The 11,745-nt window shown below is 42.0% G+C and overlaps 1 non-coding gene and 1 pseudogene across 1 annotated transcript; both read right to left on the bottom strand.

Annotated features, from left to right (window-relative positions):
* Positions 1-4,690: 4,690 nt before the first annotated feature.
* On the bottom strand, positions 4,691-4,765 carry Trnas-aga (transfer RNA serine (anticodon AGA)). Its single transcript has one exon. It is a non-coding gene; the product is annotated as a tRNA-Ser (tRNA).
* Positions 4,766-10,557: 5,792 nt separating this feature from the next.
* LOC126419740 (5S ribosomal RNA) lies at positions 10,558-10,675 on the bottom strand (annotated as a pseudogene).
* Between the last annotated feature and the right edge of the window lie 1,070 nt (positions 10,676-11,745).

The following is an 11,745-nucleotide window of genomic DNA, read 5'->3' as shown; positions in this document are numbered from 1 at the left end:
TAACATGGGCTCTGATTGAGATTTTGAAATTTTTGTAGTGGACGGCCTATTGTCAAAATTTTCGTCAACACTTGCGTCAATGTTTGATGAATCGTCACTACCGGTTGCTGTCGTAAAGTCATTTTCTAACACTTGTCTCACGTCCGAGTTGGATTGCGTCTGAATAGTACGTCCTTGCTGTTCCATTTTTGCGTATTGTTTTCTAGTTATTACCATGCCACACGTGATATATGTTTCAAGAAAATTTTTGACACTGATTTTAAAATAAAATGTAGTTGAGCATGAATCGCTCGTAGCAACAATGGCTGTCTGTTAGTTTAAAAATATAAACTGAATTTGAGATTATTGGTAATGGCTGCTGGGCATGTTACATGATATCGTACAGAAGTCGGCCATATTGTACACTCGTGTATTGGTATTGTTGCATACGTTATTGTTTAGGGAAAAGTACTGAGAATGAAATTTATCACTGAAACTGTTATGCAGAAAAGAAACACTACAGAATTTACTGAAAAGCTAATACACTGAATTATACGTCTGGTCAAGCCTGCTAATGCAAAGATGCTGCGTCTTACCTTATTTTGCTGGAAGTTTCATTGCGTCTTCCCGCAAAATTTCAGAATTGGAAAATATCTTCAGATTTTGTTATCTCTCATACATTGACGTCCAGGTCCAGAAAGTTGATTTTTTACATGAAACAAAGAGAACAATGTAACAAATGACAAAATACCAAGTCCGACACGCAGTCGCCAATATAAAATAAATAAAATAAATTAATTAAAAATATATTGTTATTTAGATATTGATTATTCTATCTGTATGATGGTGATTGTGATTGCAATTGTATTTGCTTATCTGGAATGTGGACGTTTAATTATTCGATATCAGACGCTTGACAATGGCTTTTTCGTAAAGGCAATGTTACTCGTAGTTGACCGTGAAATAAAACTGAATAATCGGACTTCGTAATTAAATCGTTTCCAAAGACTGCTGCGGTAGGTGCGGACTCATAATCTAAATCTCAATATTACAATAATTTGCCAGCCATGCCAATACGCCGTACAGAGGTGATTGTCTACTAAACATAAAAAAGTTACACAGTTAGTTGAATCAGATATATTCAATGAATAAGCCTACAGTTCATAATCCTACTTACTTTTATAAATATAAATTCTTTACAGAATCGAGTGCCTAGTGTGGTTGCAACTCGCAGTATTCTTCTATAACATGAAATATGGCGGTGTGCCAAAGAATAAAATAAAATACGTGCTTCTCGCACCACTTCTACCAGAGCTCCCCTTTCTTAATCAAACATAAGAGTAACGTAATTGTGCTTTTGTTTTATCAGCGACACAGCGCTGCAGTTGTGTGCCATAGGCTTTATTTATTTGTCACTGATTATTTATTTAATTAATATTTCGCGTTTCCGAGGAAACTCACGCTCGGCATGCAAATGTGCCTTTATAATACCGAGCAGCATACATAGCACACGCCCGTTAGGCATTTTGACCACAATAGCCATACATCAACACGATATCGACCTTTTCCGCAATTGGTAAACGGTCCATTTTAACACGGGTAATGTATCACGAAGCAAATACCGTCCGCACTGGCGGAAAGTTGCGTGATACCACGTACTTATACGTTTGTGACTATTACAGTGCCATCTATCAGAAAGCGAAAAAAGTGTTTCAACTAAAACATTCATATTTCTTTACGTACTACGCGAATATGTAATAAAAAATGGAGGTTCCTGTTTAACAAAAAAATTGCAGTTGATATTCGTTTGACCTATGGCAGCACCATCTAGCGGGCCAACCATAGCGGCATCTGGTTTCCTCCTTCAAGCTAGACGAGTTTCGTTCTTTGTAGTTTTTTCGTTTGATGCTTATTTCATGAGATATTTGGCCCCGTCACTATCAGTGGACCACGCTGTATAAATAACATAGTAGATAACGTCGAAAGTCTCCTGAGGTTTTCTGCAGTTGATGCTGTTGTACACAGAGAAGCCGTAACGCTAGAAAACTGTTGCGAAATGCACGAAGAATTGCAGATGATCGACGCTTGGTGTGGGGGTGGCAATTGACCCTTAATATAAACAAATGTAAAGAATTGCTAATACATAGACCAAAAGGCCCTTTACTTTATGATTACACAGCTGCAGAACCATTAATGGAGGCAGTTACTTCCATAAAAATCTACGATTATCCGTACAGAACGATATGAAGTGGAGAGATCACGTAACAACAAATCTCAGGAAAGACGGATGCCAGACAGATTCATCGAAAGAATCCTCAAGAAATTTAGTCCATCAGCAAAGTAGGTACTAGCAATATCCTTGTTCGACCAATACTTGTATACTGCTCGCAGTATGGGACCTATACCAGACAGGATTAATAGAGGAAATAGAGAAGGCATGAAACCTTCACAGAGGTGATCAGGTATCTCCATTGGAAGACGCCGCAGGAGAAACGTTCTGCATCACGATGTCGTTTACCTTTAAAAGTTCCGAGAGTGCACGTTGCTTCCTCATAGGTATATCTCGCGGAAAGACCACGAAGATAAAACTAGAGAGATTCGAGCCGTCACGGAAGCTTACTGGCAATTGTTCTTATTTCGAATTATTCGCAACTGGAACCGGAGAAGGGGGAGATGACAGTGGTACAAAAAGTACCCTCCGCCACAAACCGCAAGGTGGCTTGCGAAGTATATATGTAGGTGTAGGGAAAGAGGGGTAATATGCAGTATCCTCAAGAATCAATAACAATGTAAGACCAAGAACGAAATGCTCGACTAGATAAGGTATAAGGTAGCCATGAAGTGTTGCTCCCCTACTGTTCAATCTACACTACGTGATTAAAAGTATCCGGACACCTGGCTCAAAATGACTTACAAGTTCGTGGCGCCCTCCATCGGTAATTCTGGAATTCAATATGGTGTTGGCCCACCCTTAGCCTTGATGACAGCTTCCACTCTCGCAGGCATACGTTCAATCAGGTGCTGGAAGGTTTCTTGGGGAATGGCAGCCCATTCTTTACGGAGTGCTGTACTGAGGAGAGGTATCGATGTCGGTCGGTGCGGCCTGGCACCACGTCGGCGTTCCAAAACGTCACAAAGGTGTTCTATAGGATTCAAGTCAGACTCTGTGCAGGCCAGTCCATTACAGGGCTGTTACTGTCGTGTAACCACTCCGCCAAAGGCTGTGCATTGTGAGCAGGTGCTCGACCGTGTTGAAAGATGCAGTCGCCGTCCCCGAATTGTCTTCAACAGGGGGAAGAAAGAAGGTGCTTAAAACATCAATGTGGGCCTGTGCTGTGATAGCGCCACGCAAAACAAGGGGTGCTAGCCCCCTCCATGAAAATCACGGCCACACCATAACATCACCGCCTCCGAATTTTACTGATGGCGCTAAACACGCTGGTAGATGACGTTCACCTGGCATTCGCCATACCCACACCCTGCCATCGGATCGCCACATTGTGTACCGTGATTCGTCACTCCACACAACGTTTTTCCACTGTTCAATCGTCCAATGTTTACGTTCCTTACACCAAGCGAGGCGCGTTTGACATTTACCGGCGTGATGTGTGGCTTGTGAGCAGCTGCTCGAACATGAAATCCACGTTTTCTCACCTCCCGCCTAATTGTCATCGTACTCGCAGTGGATACCGATGCAGTTTGGAATTCCTGTGTGATGGGCTGGATAGAAGTCTGCCTATTACACATTACGATCCTCTTCAACTGTCGGCGGTCTCTGTCAGTCAACAGACGAGGTCGGCCGGTACGCTTTTGTGCTGTACATGTGTGTCAATGTTTCCACTTCACTATCACCTCAGAAACAGTGGACCTAGGGATGTTTAGGAGTGTGGTAATCTACAGACGTATGGCACAAGTGACACCGAATCACCTGACCACGTTCGAAGTTCGTGTGTTCCGCATAGCGTCCCATTCTGGTCTCTCACGATGTCTAATGACTACTGAGATCGCTGATATGGAGTACCTATCAGTAGGTGGCAGCACAATGCACCTAATATGAAAAACGTATGTTTTTGGGGATGTCCGGATACTTTTGATCACATAGTGTATATACGTTGAAGAAGCTATGACGGAAATAAAACAAAGCTTCAAGAGTAGGATTAAAATTCATTGAGTGAGGATATCAATGATAACTCGATGATAGCATTCTTATTTGCAGTGAAAGTGTGGAAGAATATTAAATTATAAATCCCGGTGTGTAGTTTGGTTTAGGGCTGTAGGCTTATCAGATGGAAGTGAAATGCACTGCACGTCGCTGTTTCCCTATCAGCAGTTAAAAATAATTTCATCTGCTAATCTTCTCCTCCCCCCACATCAGCCTTCATCACCTGCAATACGGCTGAATAACCGACGTAATTATGAATGGAACGGGGAGAAAATGACAGGCAAGTAACAGGCAGTGAAATGAAATTAAATCACATACAAAACGGAAAAATCAGATAAATAAGAAGCAATCCTGCCGCACCAGAATAGGATATAGCCAGTCCACAATTCTGGGTATATGGCGAGCTGCCGGCTTACAGGGCTATTACAAATGATTGAAGCGATTTCATAAATTCACTGTAGCTCCATTCATTGACATATGGTCACGACACACTACAGATACGTAGAAAAACTCATAAAGTTTTGAAACTTCCTGGCAGATTAAAACTGTGTGCCCGACCGAGACTCGAACTCGGGACCTTTGCCTTTCTCGGGCAAGTGCTCTACCAACTGAGCTACCGAAGCACGACTCACGCCCGGTACTCACAGCTTTACTTCTGCCAGTATCTCGTCTCCTACCTTCCAAACTTTACAGAAGCTCTCCTGCGACCTAGCAGAACTAGCACTCCTGAAAGAAAGGATATTGCGGAGACATGGCTTAGCCACAGCCTGGGGGCACACAGTTTTAATCTGCCAGGAAGTTTCATATCAGCGCAATCTCATTCTGGAATCATAAAGTTTTGTTCGGCTGAAGCTGCACTTCAGGTTTCTGCCGCCAGAGCGCTCGAGAGCGCAGTGAGACAAAATGGCGACAGGAGCCGAGAAAGCGTATGTCGTGCTTGAAATGCACTCACATCAGTCAGTCATAACAGTGCAACGACACTTCAGTACGAAGTTCAACAAAGATCCACCAACTGCTAACTCCATTCGGCGATGGTATGCGCAGTTTAAAGCTTCTGGATGCCTCTGTAAGGGGAAATCAACGGGTCGGCTTGCAGTGAGCGAAGAAACTGTTGAACGCATGCGGGCAAGTTTCACGCGTAGCCCGCGGAAGTCGACGAATAAAGCAAGCAGGGAGCTAAACGTACCACAGCCGACGGTTTGGAAAATCTTACGGAAAAGGCTAAAGCAGAAGCCTTTTCGGCGCAGTTGCAACAGCTCATGGAAGAGGATGCGTTCAGTGCGAAACTTGTTTTCAGTGATGAAGCAACATTTTTTCTTAATGGTGAAGTGAACAGACACAATGTGCGAATCTGGGTGGTAGAGAATCCTCATGAATTCGTGCAGCAAATTCACAATTCACCAAAAGTTAACGTGTTTTGTGCAATCTCATGGTTTAAAGTTTAGGCCCCTTTTTCTTCTGCGAAAAAAAACGTTACAGGACACGTGTATCTGGACATGCTGGAAAATTGGCTCATGCCACAACTGGAGACCGACAGCGCCGACTTCATCTTTCAACAGGATGGTGCTCCACCGCACTTCCATCATGATGTTCGGCTTTTTTTAAACAGGAGATTGGAAAACCGATGGATCGGTCGTGGTGGAGATCATGATCAGCAATTCATGTCATAGCCTCCACGCTCTCCCGACTTAACCCCATGCAATTTCTTTCTGTGGGGTTATGTGAAAGATTCAGTGTTTAAACCTCCTCTATCAAGGAACGGGCCAGAACTGCGAGCTCGCATCAACGATGCTTTCGAACTCATTGATGGGGACATGCTGCGCCGAGTGTGGGAGAAACTTGATTATCGGCTTGATGTCTACCGAATCACTAAAGGGGCACATATTCAACATTTGTGAATGCCTAAAAAAACTTTTTGAGTTTTTGTATGTGTGTGCAAAGCATCGTGAAAATATCTCAAATAATAAAGTTATTGTAGAGCTGTGAAATCGCTTCAATCATTTGTAATAACCCTGTACTGTAGGACACAATAAATATACGTGAATAACAATGAGAATCACACGAGGAGCAGCGAAAACTAGTCCAGTGCTCAGAGAGAGTGATGTTCGGAAAAACTGCGATCAGTTTTGGGAATTGAGAATCACAGAATAAAGTAGAATTAGAACACCACTGGGGAACTCTGAATACTTCGAAATAAGACAAGGACTTAAACAAGGAAGTAGTCTATCTCCTGCACTTTTCAATGTTGTGATGGAGGGAATGAATAGGACAGTTAAAGATATAGTAAAAGAAAAGGACAAAAAGATGATTTTTGCAGAGGATATGGTAATATGGGACGATAAAGAGGTAGATGTACAGTTACAACTTGATGTATGGAAGGAAATAATGAGAAGGTATAGATTAAAAATAAGATAAGAGTGAAGAAATGGTATTTGGAAGAGACAAAGGAGTCAACGGGAATATTAGTTTGAATGGAGAACCCCTCAAAGTGGTAGACAGTTTCACTTATTTAGGGAGTGAAATATCTATTGATGGAAGAATAACCAACGAAATTAATAGGAGGTTACAGAAGTGAGGCAATTTCTACAAAACAATAAAACACCTGATTTGGAATAAGGAAGTTTCAGAAAAAGGAAAACTTCTTATGTATAAGAGTTAATACTTCCCTCTTGTCAGCTATGGAGGAGAAACAAGGACAATGACAGAAAGGGACTAGAGCAGACTGCAAGCAGGGGATATGGAATTTCTAAGAGCAGTTAAGGGAAAAACAAGAATGGACAGAGTAAGAAAAGTAGACATTAGAAAGGACCTTAAACAAGAAAGTATGAGAGAAGAAATCGAAAAAAGGGAAAACCCAGACACGGCAGTAGCTGGAGCGGAATCGGGAAACAAAACAAAAAAGAAGAAAGTAGTTAGCCACGAGGTCGCGGTCTTTTGACTGGTTTGATTCCTCTCTTGTGCCAACCTCTTCATCTCAGAGTCTACATCTGCATCTACATGGATACTCTGCAAATCACATTAAAGTGCCTGGCAGGGGGTTCATCGAACCACCTTCACAATTCTCTATAATTCCAATCTCGTATAGCGCGCGGGAAGAATGAAGACCTATATCTTTCCGTACGAGCTCTGATTTCCCTTATTTTATCTTTGTGATCGTTCCTCCCTATGTAATTCGGTGTCAACAAAATATTTTCGCATTCGGAGCAGAAAGTTGATGATTGGAATTTCGTGAGAAGATTCTGTCGCAACGAAAAACGCCTTTCTTTTAATGATGTCCTTCCCAAATCCCGTATCATTTCGTGACACTCTCTCCCATATTTCGCGATAATACAAAACGTGCTGCCATTCTTTGAACTTTTTCGATGTACTACGTCAGTCCTATCTGGTAAGGATCCCATACCGCGCAACGGTATTCTAAAAAGAGGACGGACAAGCGTAGTGTAGGCAGTCTCCTTAGTAGCTCTGTTACAGAGTAGCACTTGCAACCTTCGTCCTCTATTATTGGTTGGATGTATTTCAGTCTCTTGTCTTCCTTTACAGTTTTTACCCTCTACAACTTCTTCTAACACAATGACAATTATTCCCTCATGTCTTAACTTGCTTGTAGGTTCTATCATTCTGTTCCTTCTTCTTGTCAGTGTTCCCATATGTTACTTCCTTCGCCCATTCTGCAGAGAACCTCCTCATTCCTTACGTTATCAGTTCCACCGTATTTTCAACATTTGTAAGAGGTCGGAGCAGATGTAATTTCGATGTATTGCTCATGCGCTGCCTGCGATATGCAAGGTATAAGAGAATCTCTGACCAGAGAGCAGTGTTCACTGCAGTACGAACTGTGTAGCTGTAGCAGTAAGTTGTGGCTAGTCTGCAGTCTGCTCTGGTCTGGTCTGGTGTATCGTGTTGGCAGGGCGGGTCGCGGTGCAGCGATGCCGGAGCCTGAGTATTATTGTATAAGGTAAAAAGCAGCCTCGCGCATATGTAGTAATGTCATCTCAAGTCCCATGTAAATGTTTTAAAAATTTCGTAATAATAATCTTTCTCATAAAAAGTAATTTTTAACAACCATTCATTTCAATTTTAAAAATTTACTAATTTCTCCCATCCATGATCATCCCGATTGTTGCAAAAGAAAAATCAGTTGCTTCCTTTCACAAATGACAAATCTGTCGGCCAGCATTGCACAGGGCTGTGCCAGAAAACATTATTTTAAGAGCAGGTATATATGCGTTGTTCGGCGACTTCATTGAGGTAACAATTTTTCTCTTTTTTTATTCAGCATGATCTTTCAGGGCCATGACGCAGCGCTGCTGACGTCCAAAATTTACCAGGTTAAATTCACAGTCAATTATTGAAAAAGTTATAAGTGAGTGACAATTTAATTGAGAGGTTAGTTACATTGTATTATCACCAGGTTACTGAATTTATTTTTTTTGTGTTGGGACGTTACACTGAATGTGAACGACATAATTATAATTTTTTACTGTTGAGAGGTTTAGGAATTTTTCTGTTTTGAGGTTACACTAAAATTATTTTGTGGGGAGGTTACACATTCTTCTCTAGCACTACATCTCAAATGCTTCTATTCTCTTCCGTTCCGGTTTTCCCACTGTTCATGATTCACTACCCTACAATGCTGTGCTCCAAACGTAGATTCTCAGAAATTGCATCCTCATATTAAAACCTGTGTCTAGTACCTGTAGATTTCTCTGGCTAGGAATACCTTTTTTGCCTATACTACAAATGCTTTTTATGTCCTCCTCGTTTTGTCCGTCGTGGGTTATTTTGCTTCCAAGGTAGCAGAATTGCTTAACTTCGCCAGTTAATTTGAGTGGTGATGCCAATGCAAGCGGTTGCTGCTGCTTTCGGCCGGAGAGGTAGCTCTTGCTCCTGGTTCTTAGGTTGGTAACCCTGTGCTAACGTCAGTTCTCCGAACACTGGCGGGACTTGTATCATAACGCGTCGGCCTAGCTGCAGCTTGAACTTGAAAGTAACCGCCCTGAACTTCTACACATTTTCTCTATCTTAGTAATTTTCTTAATTAATTGATGATGGACATGAAAATTGCTCTTCCCCACTCATCCACGGTCATCTACTCAGGCGATCAAACGGTAGTTTCAATTGAACAGTGTGAAGAAAACAGTTCTCAGAGAACTACTTTGCGTTATTTTGATTATTTAAACTGAAAGGAAACCATTTTACTTCCAAAATTAGCTAAAACAATCACGTCAGACTTTGGTAAAAAACATCCAAAGAACATGAACACAAAAAATCCTTAACTAACTTCGTAAACAATTAAGGAAATGGCTGCAATTACGCGTAATCATTAATGGAAAGTGAAACAAACTCGCACCTAGTCATTAGTATGCAGAAATATGACTTTCTACTAGACTATGCATTTTACAGCTGCCAAAATCAAATTTCCCACTGTTACACTACGTTGACATTTGATACATCTTCCGAAAGACGAAAATGGAATTTCGGAAATCGTTCTTCGATGTCGTGTTTACATGTTAAACCCTGAAGCGGATTTGCTAGCCCAGTTAAATATGGCGTCTGGAAAACAGCTTATCGCGTTTCTAATTCAGTCAACAAATGGTTACTTCTCTTCACTTAAGTATTACAGGTAGACAGCTTCGTGTTGAGTCTAATGTTACTTCTTTTCCTTCACTGCACAATACGTCCATATTGATCGACTATTCCGAAAACAAGACGCAACTTGACAACCCAAGTACGTATCAGAATCGGTTGCGTTTACATGGAAGCAAAAATCGATACCAGAATTGGAAAACGGCCAACTAGAAGCGGATTTCCAGAATCGATTTTGAAATGTTTAATGACCATCCAGAAGCGGTGCTGGGAAGTCAGTTAACGAAATCCGTTTTTGAGAGCCCTCGTCCAGGGGGCGTTAGCGAGCCTTACACCAATAATGAACGCGTAGTCTTACACTGATTAGCCGGCACTCAGAATCTAACGGCGGACGCCGTAACTGACGTGGGACGTCACATACCACAACTAAATACGTAAATTCACTTGATATAGCACTACACATTCATAAAAGCACATTCCTCCAAAAGAAGCATTAAAATACGCGAAAGACTCCACACAGAAACTACATTTATTTAAGGACAGCAAATATTAAGAAACAGTTTGCCACAGAAGAGAAAGAAATTATAATCGAAATCACATAAAATGAAAAAAAAAAACGAAACTCGTCCCGAACAGGCCATGAAGGCCGAACGGTACCGACCGGCCGCCGTGTCATCCTCAGACCATAGGCGTCACTGGATGCGGATATGGAGGGGCATGTGGTCAGCACACCGCTCTCCAGGCCGTATGTCAGTTTCCGAGACCGGAGCCGCTGCTTCTCAATCAAGTAGCTCTTCAGTTTGCCTCACAAGGGCTGAGTGCACCCCAATTGCCAACAGCGCTCGGCAGACCGGATGGTCACCCATCCAAGTGCTAGCCCAGCCCGACAGCGATTAACTTCGGTAATCTGACGGGGACCGGTGTTACCACTGTGGCAAGGCCGTTGGCAAATCACATAAAATGCTCAGTCTTTATAAGGGGAGTGCTCGTTGCATTGAAGCTTGTCTTTTCGTAGTCAATGTGTTGTGACGTCACCGGCAGTTCGTTTCTGCTGGCGGCGTAATTAACGTAGTTCCATCAGTCATGAAATCGCCCTGGATACTGTCATTCATCGTTGCACTACTTTAGACACAGGCCGATCGAATATACTTGATAAATTCACGTTCGTATGCGTGCTACTACAACGTTTATTATTGTACACATACTACAAGGTTTGAGTAATTTGCAATGAATGTGGTCACACAGTGACCTGTAAAATAAAGCACTTCATTACTTACGACCGATGCTGCCATTTATTCAAAACATATGGACACAGCACGGTCTTTGTGCACACGGTTCCCAATGGAATTAGACATCAGTTGGCGCTATTGTTTACAGTATTCAATGAAGCTCACAATGTTCACAATCTAACGTTTTGTTTGATGATGTTCACTTCGATATTCAGTTTATATCGTGCCCGAAATATCGAGTGATCAAAAAGTCAGTATAAATTTGAAAACTTAATAAACCACGGAATAATGTAGGTAGAGAGGTAAAAGTTGACACACATGCTTGTAATGACATGGGGTTTTATTAGAACAAAAAACAAAACAAAACAAAAGTATTGCTAGACGCCTGAAAGATCTCTTGCGCGCATCGTTTGGTGATGATCGTGTGCTCAGCCGCCACTTTCGTCATGCTTGGCCTCTCAGGTCCCCAGACCTCAGTCCGTGCGATTATTGGCTTTAGGGTTACCTGAAGTCGCAAGTGTATCGTGATCGACCGACATCTCTAGGGATGCTGAAAGACAACATCCGACGCCAATGCCTCACCGTAACTCCGGACACGCTTTACATTGCTGTTCACAACATTATTCCTCGACTACAGCTATTGTTGATGAATGATGATGGACATATTGAGCATTTCCTGTAAAGAACATCATCTTTGCTCTGTCTTACTTTGTTATGCTAATTATTGCTGTTCTGATCAGATGAAGCGGCATCTGTCGGACATTTTTTGAACTTTTGTATTTTTTGGTT

Source organism: Schistocerca serialis, chromosome 1, assembly GCF_023864345.2.
Source record: "Schistocerca serialis cubense isolate TAMUIC-IGC-003099 chromosome 1, iqSchSeri2.2, whole genome shotgun sequence".
In the NCBI taxonomy this organism is placed as follows: Eukaryota; Metazoa; Arthropoda; class Insecta; order Orthoptera; family Acrididae; genus Schistocerca; species Schistocerca serialis.
The sequence above is the reverse complement of the archived record's forward strand: the minus strand, read 5'-3'. Positions and strand labels throughout refer to the sequence as shown.